The sequence below is a fragment of the Patella vulgata genome, chromosome 2, assembly GCF_932274485.2.
Source record: "Patella vulgata chromosome 2, xgPatVulg1.2, whole genome shotgun sequence".
NCBI classification, from domain to species: Eukaryota; Metazoa; Mollusca; class Gastropoda; family Patellidae; genus Patella; species Patella vulgata.
In genome coordinates this window covers 46,277,861-46,289,549 of record NC_065880.2, presented here as the reverse complement: position 1 = coordinate 46,289,549, position 11,689 = coordinate 46,277,861, and the positions used below count along the sequence as shown (strand labels likewise).

Sequence of the window (11,689 nt, the reverse complement as noted above, 5' to 3'; positions counted from 1 at the left end):
CGAGCAATATTCAATGGTCATTGAGTTCCATCTATATATTGTGTAGAAAATGATAATAAATTGTTAATGTTAATTATAATGAATTCTCTATTTATTGTTTGTTTACATCAATGGCTTAAGACAAGTCAACAGAAATGGATGTGGGTGATATTTGTATTTTATACGCCTACCGGGACGCCCATATCCTGTGTCGGCGTAGGCCTATTGTGTCCTCACCCAAGTCCGTCCGTCCGTCAACAATTGACGATCGGTGCTACAGTTTTTAACGTGTTTTTCAAATTTAGTATGTGACGACGGACCCGCGACCTTTTCGTTTCAGTGTTACCCCCACCCCAAAACAAACCTTGTAGTTGTAGCGCGATTTTCTTCAGAAATTGGATGTAACGTGTTGGGGTCATGGAAGGACGAACCCTATAGATATTTAGCAATCCGCGACCTTCCATTACAGGACCCTTGACAATTGGAATTCACGTGGAAAATTACCACTTTGTATAACCGAAATAAATTTAAATAAGGATCTGATTAAAATCCATTTTTTAAAACAGCGTTTTATTATGTTTCCTGATCCGTATGCAGTGGACGTTTTATGCGGTCGACCTTGTCAGAAATGCCAGGGACGTCCAAAAATTGGCAAAATGTCCTTTCACATAATTTGTTTGTGATCACTCTGAAGGTCACAATGTTTGATGAAATTTAACTATATGTTTATATCCCAAAGATCGCATGCATAGCTTGTCCGATGTAGATGAAACTTGAAATAAATGTTTAGGATCAAAAAGTCTCGGTTGATTTTGATGTTGGTGCTGACCGGACCTTCAAAAAGGATTGTGAACGCTATAATATTTAACAGAGTTTTTTCGATGTTGGTTGAAAGCATTTGGGCATAAAAGAACGAAACCCATCGAAAATCAGTATTCCGCGACCTTTCGTCCCAGAGTCACCCCACCCCCCGGCCGGAAACCTTGTGAATGCCATAATATATGCCACAGCTTTTAACATTGTTAGGGCGATAGAATCACAGTTTTTAACGGATTTATTTCAAATTTGTCGTGAGGCATTACTGTCACGAGAGGACGAATCCTATCTATATTCAGCGTGTTCAACATAAACTATGCGAGCATGAGCCCGATCTATAGGCATGTGTATCTTATTCGCAAACGTTACAAATCACAATGTCGTCAGGGTTCTTCCATGTGCTCCAAAATCACTCTTCTTTATATCACTCTTAATAATTGTGGGTTTCTTTCTTGTTCCATAATGAACAGTTCATCGTAAATTTGCAAAAAGTTATACAGGTATCCCTACCATCAAACATTCCTTTCAAAATAAATTTAGCCCACTCCGTAATTATCTGGAGCAGCATCTAAGAATATGAGATAGTTATACAGATTGTATATGTAAGGCGAGAGCAGTTTTAATATGATTTAATCGTATTAATCACAATCCGTTGATTTATAGTATTGTATTAATGACCTGTAAACTACATACCAATAGAGATTAGATTTACGATCACATTTATCTTAGATTAGCTTAAAATAAATCGATAATTGCCCGCTAAGTATCGAATGTTTTGATAATCTCAGATAATACTAATAGATATGTCTGTTCCATTTAAATATTTGGATATGACAATCTAAATCACACCGAAAGAACTGGAATTTATGACTTCTAAATAGCATGTAAAAACTCGTGATAATTCTGATTTTGTCGTCATAAGATGTGGTTTGACCATGCAGTGTCGCAGCGATAGACCTAGACGGTTTAAATGGGTACCATATGCTCGGAAAGTCAAACATAATCATACTCCCAAAGAATCATTGCCGCGTTCTGTCCAACTTTGACGGACTACCCATGGCCCATATGCGCTAGAGCCCCCAAGGCTTAGATTGCCCCTTAGAAAGACAGAATACTGAATTGCTTTAACTGCTACAAAATTAAATAAACGTTCGATAAAAAAATGAAGATATAACTACATGTTCAATATAACTAATTATATTTATTTCTATATATTGATTTGAATATTGCAAATCTTGTATTTGCGCTGGTATGATATTACATCATTTGAATTATTCAAATTTTTCAACTCTGCGTTCCACTATGACACAGGGGTGACTGGGCAATTTGATATTGTTGAACATTTGAAGTAGCTTTTACTCAGAAATTGGACTCCTCGGACATCATGATTCATAATGTGACATACATTGCTAACCATTGAGTATTCAGTGATTCAGCATTGTATTTTTTTTTTTGTTCAATTTATACATTGCGTATCCAAATCAATAAATAATCAATGATATCTTTTATATAATTCAATATAAACATAGCCTTTTTGGGGTAGGGGTTCATTGGGTTTGGGTAGTGGCCCCCACATACTAAACTTAGGTTGCCTGTCTACAGTATAGCTCCGCTTGAGAACAGACACTGAGCTAGTTGACCGACATTTAAAGTCCTAAATCGACGATTTAAGCCGAAAACACTAAGTATATTTCGAGAATTTTGAGAAGCATTTATCCTGCTTCCCTTTAATGGAACTGATTGGATAGGTTTATTTAGTCTTTGTGTGAAACGAAGTAGAGCCCTATTACAAAAAATATACTAATTTTGGGATATGACGAAGTATGAAGTATGAAGTAGTTGGATCTCTGTGTGCAGAATGGGACCCCTTGCGCCTTAAACCGACACTTTTTACCAACATTTTCCCTCTATTACATATCTAATTATATTTCTTTTACCAACAAATCATCTTATATTTAAAAATGAGATTTAAAGACCAAGACTGAGGGATATAGGGCTGGATCCCGCTGTTGGCTGATATTGGTACAACGCGAAGAGTCTGAAAGAAACAGCGTTTAGGCGTTTGGATGGGACGAAGGACCGTGTACTTAAAAAAAAAAACCTTGACAGTTGGAATTCGAGGAAGGGTAGGCGGAAACGCCACTGTTTAGGAAACTATAGAATACTGCATGGTATGTGCCCGTCTTCATAAGTCCGGTTAGATTTAATTTCCTCATTCGATATCACTTTTTTAAAAAATCAGATAATGGTCAGATTTTGTTTAAAATATTTTAATAATCGATTTTCATAGATCTGGGTCGATGATTGAAGTTTTGAGCTTTTTTGATTTTGTTTTTCTTTGTGCTAGTTTTCTTTAACTATACAACAGATAGCCGTGTCGAAAGTTTTAGACCGACAGTAGTGTCATTTTGACACCAATCGCTGTGGTTGCCAACGTAACTGTAATCTGTATTATTTTGTTGAGGGTATTAGTATTACCAAGTCAACGGATTAATCTGATTAAAGTCATAATATATAACTCCCCATGATATAGATCAAAATACACAACAATCTCTCACCTCGACAGAATCAGGCTCAGAAATACGATACTATCAAACCAATTACTTTACATAATGGCTGATCAACTGAATGAAGAACAAATTGCTGAATTTAAAGAAGCTTTCAGTTTATTTGATAAAGACGGAGATGGCACCGTAACTACCAAAGAACTGGGAACTGTTATGAGATCTCTGGGACAAAATCCAACAGAAGCAGAACTACAAGACATGATTAACGAAGTTGATGCTGACGGTAATGGAACGATCGACTTCCCTGAATTTTTGACCATGATGGCTTCCAAGATGAAAGACACGGACAGTGAAGAAGAAATTCGTGAAGCTTTTCGTGTTTTTGATAAAGATGGAAATGGATTTATCAGTGCTGCTGAATTACGACATGTTATGACAAATCTTGGTGAAAAATTAACAGACGAGGAAGTAGATGAAATGATTAGGGAGGCTGATATTGATGGTGATGGACAAGTCAATTATGAAGAATTTGGAAAAATGATGACCAACAGATAAGCAATGTTGACTATAAAAACAAAGACAAACATAAATTAAGCTGTGAATTATATTGTTAATACATACCACCATTTTGTTAGCATATTAAACATCATTTTCATTAACCCGATTAATAATCGTGCATTTTTAGGGAAGATAAAACGTCAATTATATGTTATCTAATTTGTTTTGTATGTTTAATCGAGCTGATATCCAGAGGTTGTTCCCTAGCGGAGCCAGGAACGATTATTTTCAACGGTTATTTTGTTCATCAGTTGTTTAAGATGGTACAATGAGTAGGGGTCTTTAGCACTGTGGGGTACTCGGGACAAATTTGTGAGGGCATGAGACGACTCTACTCCATGTTATGTTAAAGCCCAGGGTCAAAACTCACTTTTCGAGAATTTGGGATCATAGTGATACTTTGGCCCAGGGCGGCCTTCAACTTACCCCTTATCTCTATTTTGTTTTGCCTACATCCATGTTATGCCCGAGTTGTCGTTCCCGGATCAAGTCCAATAAAACTTTCGGTTCAAAAGTGAACCCCATTTCAATTTGGTGAGCTAATTTCTTCGCTTGAGCACCGGGGTCTTTATACCGTTTGAGGGACCAATGGGAATTAACGTCTATCAAAATGTGATCACTTCGCGATTATCGTACGTTATATGTTTATTTTAGTAGTTTGTTTTCCCATAGTCTTTGAAGGTCGAGGGATTGGGTGGGGCGAGGCTGGACAGGCGTACCGCGACACCATTTCCTGATAGGCCTTTGCCGTGCACGCCTTAGACAAATCCCACCTCCATCAGGTTGAGTAGTCGATCCTACTCCTTGCCGATAATAAATCCCGGATTGACCATTATGTACAAGCTAAACCTACCCATTGCAGGTCTTTTATCTAGCTTCAAATGTTACATCAATTATTATCTAAACATTTATTAACACGACAAGCACATAATCATCTAATCAGGTAGATATTAGACCACCGCGGCCATTTAAGGGTTTAACGATCAAATAGATAACCAAGACGTAGTCTTGATTGCCACGTACCGTTGCTACGATCATAAACAATCTATGCTACATTTTGTCACAACTCGAAACACTCATAACTTTTCAATATATTGAATTTTCATTACTTATTTTTGAACAGTTATAGCTCTTTATCTAAATCTTACATAATACATCTTTAATCAAAACAAGCATGTGTCTGGGGTACCAGGGGGTCCCACCGATGTTTTTTTCCAGTTGCGGATGTGTCACAAAACCTCCAAAGGTCTTAATTCGCCCCTGCGTGTAATTACAGAACCGAAATTACACCCTCTCCTCCATAACCTGCACCATTCTCACGACGACCGCATGATGCTTAGAAGTATACCGTTTATAAAAGCAGAGTCGAAACATAAACATATACTTTAACCCGCATATAACATTCAGTTTTATCAGTTACATCATCCGTGCCAACAAAAACTCAAATTTACACGTTTCATAGAAACAGAATAATAAGTGAATTTCTTACACTGTCATTTAGGGAAGGGGGAGATGGGCTACGACCCCTTGGATCCGTCACTGTAATGATTCCGATTATTTAAAAGATATAGATAATAACTAATCTTACTACAAAAATTAGAAGAACGCTCATTACATGATTTCTCTAATGAGTATATATTTATAGAGTTATAATGATCGTTTGATTATTAAAAGAACACCTTTTGTTCTTGGCGAGGACACGCCGTATGTTGCAAATCGTTTAAATGTGGAGTTGAACATATGTTCCTGTGTATATATATATAGGCAATTCAAAAATATCGTTAATCGTGAGGACTGTTTGCAACTGTGTTCCAGTAAAACACATCTTTAGTTCCAACCAATATATATATATACCGAAGATGGCTGATCAACTGAATGAAGAACAAATAGCTGAATTCAAAGAAGCTTTCAGTTTATTTGACAAAAATGGAGACGGGAAAGTAACTACCAAGGAACTGGGAACTGTTATGATATCTCTTGGACAAACTCCAACAGAAGCTGAAATTCAAAACATGATTGACGAAGCTGATGCTGACGATAATGCAACGATCGACTTTTCTGAATTTTTGGCCATGATGGCAAGAAAAATGAAAGACATACACGGTGAAGAAGAAATTCGCGAAGCTTTTCGTGTTTTTGATAAAGATGGTAATGGATTTATCAGTGCTGCTGAATTACGACATGTTATGACAAATCTTGGTGAAAAATTAACAGATGAGGAAGTACACAATGTAGATGAAATGATTAGAGAGGCTGACATTGATTGTGATGGAAAGATAAACTACGAAGAATTCGTTCAAATTATTGTAATTTCGTGAGAAGGATTTTTAAAAGTGTGCGTTTTTGTGCTGGAGAATAAGAGTTTAGACAAAAATGTATTGAAATGTACAAAAAAAACCCAGTAATAAGAAATAGTGGCGTTATTTTCAGTGGCTCACGTTTTAGTCCATTATCATAGAAGGGTTAATGCACACCATTACATTAGAACATTTGATACCACTTCTAATTTATTTGAACAGTTCACATATTTCATTTTGCATACTAGGCTATTGTTTGACGGTATACGCGTTAGAAGCCATTATCCATTTTACTTTTTGTACCCTTTTCTGACACAGTTTATTCAATAAACATTTACATAATATAAAGATACAACAAATCCAACATGAAGCAAGATTTTACATATCATTGTAAATCAATGTTCCACAAGTTATATAGTGTTTAATATTGTGTGTAAAATGTAAATAAATTGTTGATGTTAGTTATAATTAATGCTTTATGTATTGTTTATAATAGGGGGTCACAGTGAGGTGCTGGCTCACTAACCAGGAGGTCCCGGGTTCGCCGAGAACGTTCCTCGGAGGTTTCAACCAATAAGTAGGAAGTGTAGCCTGACAAAGAACAGTGTCTAGTCGTTCGGGTGATACAAAAAACCTATGTCCGTGTACACATTGCGTGCACGTAAAAGAACCACTGTCTGGGCATAATTCCCCTCATAGCACATTGCATGATGTATGCCCGTTTTCATTAGCCTGGTTGATTAAAAAGACTGGGACGTTACATCCTATTTATTCTCGTTTTATTTTATTGTGTTTTTTTTGGGGGGGGGGGGGCGGGGGGGGGGGGGGGGTGTTTTCAGTACAATACAACACCTTTATCTTGTAATTATGTTGGACTTGTTATTTGGCTAATATTTAGCAACGGTACGCTCGTAACAGCATCTCAATATGCTGTAAACCCAACAATAAATATTGATGTTTTAAGGCGTCTGAGATATGGGTGTCTTAAGTTTTGGGAGGATAGCAACAGAACCCTTGACAGTTGGAATCTAATGTAGATTACCCCTCAAAAGAACCGCCGCATTGTTTTGACGTGACACATAAACACCAAGTGTTTCAAAATCAATCATAGACAAAACACAATTATTTAGATAGATATGTACATGTAGATAGACATATTAACAACACATTTGTTTTCTCTTTCATCAAACAAAACGGATCATTAATATTTGATTGTCTTTTTCACAATCCTGTCATCTTCTGTAATTTTTAGAATATCACGTCCGGAGCTACGAGCAAAAAGGATTATCAATCCATTTTACGTGTAAAATATAGTCGTTGTAGAAACTCGAGATGATACAGAATTTGCGTATGAATCCTGGCGTACTTATAACCTACACAGAAATAGGCAATAGAACTATATATAGATATAAAAATAAGTTTCAAAATCCCCGAAAATATCAAACTGCATGACCCGCGAGTGTGCCACTAAATCGTTTATTTCACACAGTTCATCGGCTGGTCATCATGGTTACAAATTCTTTACAATTGACCTGTCCATCACCATCAATATCAGCCTCCCTAATCATTTCATCTACTTCCTCGTGTGGATTTTTCACCAAGATTTGTCATAACATGTCGTAATTCAGCAGCACTGATAAATCCATCACCGTCTTTATCAAACACACGAAAAGCTTCACGAATATCTTTTGCAATGTCTGTCTGTCATTTGTCTTGACATAATGCTTGAAAATTCGGGAAAGTCGTAAATTCCACCACCTTTGTGGGATTTTGTCCAATAGATGTCAAAACTGTTCCCATTTCCTTGACCGTTATTTTACCATGACCATTTTTATCTAATATCTGCTGTTTGTTGTTCAGCCATAGTGTAAAGTGGTTATGATACTCTCGTATTTGTGAATTTCATTCTTTAGATATTATGATGATAGACAGTTATACAGTTTGTCTATAGGCAAGAGCAGTTTTAATATGATTTTAATCGTATTAATCATAAGCCGTTGATGTAGTATTGTATTTTAATCTCTATTGGTATGTAGTTTACAGGTCATTAAAATGACCTGTAAACTACATACCAATAGAGATTAGATTTACGATCACGTTTATCTTAGATTAACTTAAAATAAGTCGATAATTACCAGTTAATTATCTAATGTTTTGATAATCTCAGCTATTATTAAAGAAACATTATTGTAGATTAGATAAAGAGATGGCAGTTCTGACTATATTAGTTAAAAACTAGATAATGTAAAGGGAATTTGCTGAAAATTTCAGTCAAATTGATCCACTTACTAAAGTCGGTACGATAAAACAACATAGTCTCGATTATCCATTTCATGATAATTATGAATGGAAGTCGAACAGCAAATCGGAACCTAATCCAATAAACATCTCAGGCTAGCGATAACATGGCGAGTTGATTATGGTCTGGAAAAGTTACTTAATGTCTAATTAATAATTTAGATAACATGTCAGGCCTAAAGAAAGACCTGCATTAGGCAGATTTAGCTCTTGCATAATGTATGTTTAATAGACAACTGTCTGGACATGGTTTTCTAAATTCACTATTGATTCAAAATGATGTACCAAAAAGACATTCGACACCAAAAAATATAATATTGATATGATGATAATAATTACTAAACTGTTTAAAGATGCATCCCCCCCCCCTCCAGCCCCGCGCGTACAAATTGTTTGATTTGGTGATATTATTTAGACTAAAAGCATGTTCAAACTAATTTATCTATTTTTCTAGTAAGACTGAGTTTTATCGGAAATAACTACCCTGTAAATACTTCACAATATATTACAAATGAGATGCTATTGCATGCTTCGCGGATGTTTAAATCATTGAAAATATCCAATATTTAAAATTTGATTACAAAGTTGAGAGGTTAGTTTTTAAAATAGTTGAATAATCGATTTTTTTTATATAAATTTGTGTCGATAATAGTTGAAAATATTTTGCTTTTTTTGTACCGAATTGGGGTTTAGTTTGATATTTCTTTAGTATTTTATTCAGACAATTCATTAAAAAAAATCAAGCCATGCTAATAGAAGTATAATTTATGACACCAATCTCTGTGGTTGCCAACGTAACTGTAATCTGTATTATTTTGTTGAGGGTATTAGTATTACCAAGTCAACGGATTACTCTGATTAAAGTCATAATATATAACTCGCCATGATATAGATCAAAATACACAACAATCTCTCACCTCGACAGAATCAGGCTCAGAAATACGATACTATCAAACCAATTACTTTACATAATGGCTGATCAGCTGAATGAAGAACAAATTGCTGAATTTAAAGAAGCTTTCAGTTTATTTGATAAAGACGGAGATGGCACCGTAACAACCAAAGAACTGGGAACTGTTATGAGATCTCTGGGACAAAATCCAACAGAAGCAGAACTTCAAGACATGATTAACGAAGTTGATGCTGACGGTAATGGAACGATCGACTTCCCTGAATTTTTAACCATGATGGCTTCCAAGATGAAAGACACAGACAGTGAAGAAGAAATTCGTGAAGCTTTTCGTGTTTTTGATAAAGATGGAAATGGATTTATCAGTGCTGCTGAATTACGACATGTTATGACAAATCTTGGTGAAAAATTAACAGATGAGGAAGTAGATGAAATGATTAGAGAGGCTGATATTGATGGCGATGGACAAGTCAATTATGAAGAATTTGGAAAAATGATGACCAACAGATAAACAAAGCGCAATGTTGACCTTAAAAATAATTCAAAAAACAACAAACAAAATCCCACGCCGTGAATATTATTGTCAATACCATCATTTTGTTAGCATTAAACGTTAATTTCATTACCGTAACATGTACAATAAAAGTTATATTTATAATGAATGTGTATGTCCTTTAACGTTCTACTGTCTGTACCGACTGGGTGCTATGGGGGAAATTTTGCCTGGCACTACGGCATACTCTTATATCGAATTCCCGCTGTCAAGGGTTCTTTTACGTGTACAAAGGGCCTGGGTATTGCGTGTCATCCGAATGACTATAGGTCTACCTTGTCCCTTGCCAGGCCCTCCCTTGCCAGGCCCTCCGTCCTGCATCAGTAACAAGGGGGAACCAAGCTGGAAATCCAGATAAACATTGTCGGTCAACACAGGCTCGAACACGGGACCTCCAGGAAAGCGAGCCGACGTTTTACTTACTGAGCCACCATGGACTCCCGCAGACAATTTTAACCTGGATTTCTCCCGAATTATAGGCTGAACTTATAACTGGTAATGCAATCACTTCTATAATCCAGTTATGTCCGAAACCATTGATGTTTATTATGACTTAGCTCACCCGATTCAACAGTAGTTAGCCGCTTCAAGAGGTATAGGTAAGTAATGTTAGAAGTGGACATATATTATTAATTTATAATATATGTTATTAATAAGCCTTTTTGAAGCGGCTAACTTTAACAAGTTTTAATATCTGTAACTATTTTTTATTTTTTAAAAATGAAAGTCTACTTTAACGTAGCTAAGTCTTTAACTTCATAATAATATCATCCATGGTCTTCGACATTGAAAACACGAATTATTTGTCAATTTAAATCAACATTGATGATATGATCTTACCGGGAAAAGATGGGCCTCTGATAACCAATATTTAAGACAAAATAAACATTTTGTCATTGGTACACGAATCGTGAACCAGACTGCGTTTCAGCGCCATTTGTAATAAAGGACACGAAGAACGAGGCTAGACATATTCCACAAGCAAATGCGAAATATATTTGTTAAGGCCAGCTCAATTTACGTAAAGGTCGCTGAGATGTAAATAAGGCTAGGACACGTGATTGCTGGCGAGTTTGTAGGTTAGGTTTAAGAATTTGGGGGAGAGGTTAAGTCTCCTCAAAAGCACTGACCTAGGATGATGAAAATTTGGTTCGTGATATTTCCTAGTTTTATAAAAAAAAATACATACAATACATTAGATTTATATACTAATCGGCGAAACCTGTCAAGAATAGAACAGCAGAAAATTTAAATGAAATGAGTTTAACAGACTGGGTGTTTATCGGGACTGCAAAAATATATTCATTGGTTAAAGGCTATTTCAACTTTCAATAAAATGACTGACTGAATGAATGAATGAATGAATGGATGGGACTTAAAGTCCAATTAATGCCCCATAGGTTATATTGGGACTTTATTTAAACAATATTGATAGGTGCAATTACGCAAATGGATAACTGATGTGATACAAAACTAGGGTAGGCCTATTATTATAGCTCGGGATCATCTATTGAGAACTTAATTATTTGTTGTATGATTAATAAATAAAGTATGATCGAGACTATGAGTTATTAAATGTTCATTACAATATAAATCCCCAATTTTATCGGCACCTACCATGCGATGCTTGCTTCCAGTCTTTGACAATGTTGGCCTAATCACGCGAAAATTGTCCACCTTTCCTATAAAGTGCTGAAAATACGACCATCTTAAGGGAACGTATTTTATTTGTTTGTTGTATTATTAATTACTAAAGTATGATTTAGATATC

At 35.8% G+C, this 11,689-nt stretch overlaps 1 pseudogene; it reads left to right on the top strand.

Annotated features, from left to right (window-relative positions):
- The first annotated feature begins 5,710 nt into the window (after nucleotides 1-5,710).
- On the top strand, nucleotides 5,711-8,299 carry LOC126809505 (calmodulin-alpha-like; annotated as a pseudogene).
- The last annotated feature ends 3,390 nt before the right edge of the window (nucleotides 8,300-11,689 follow it).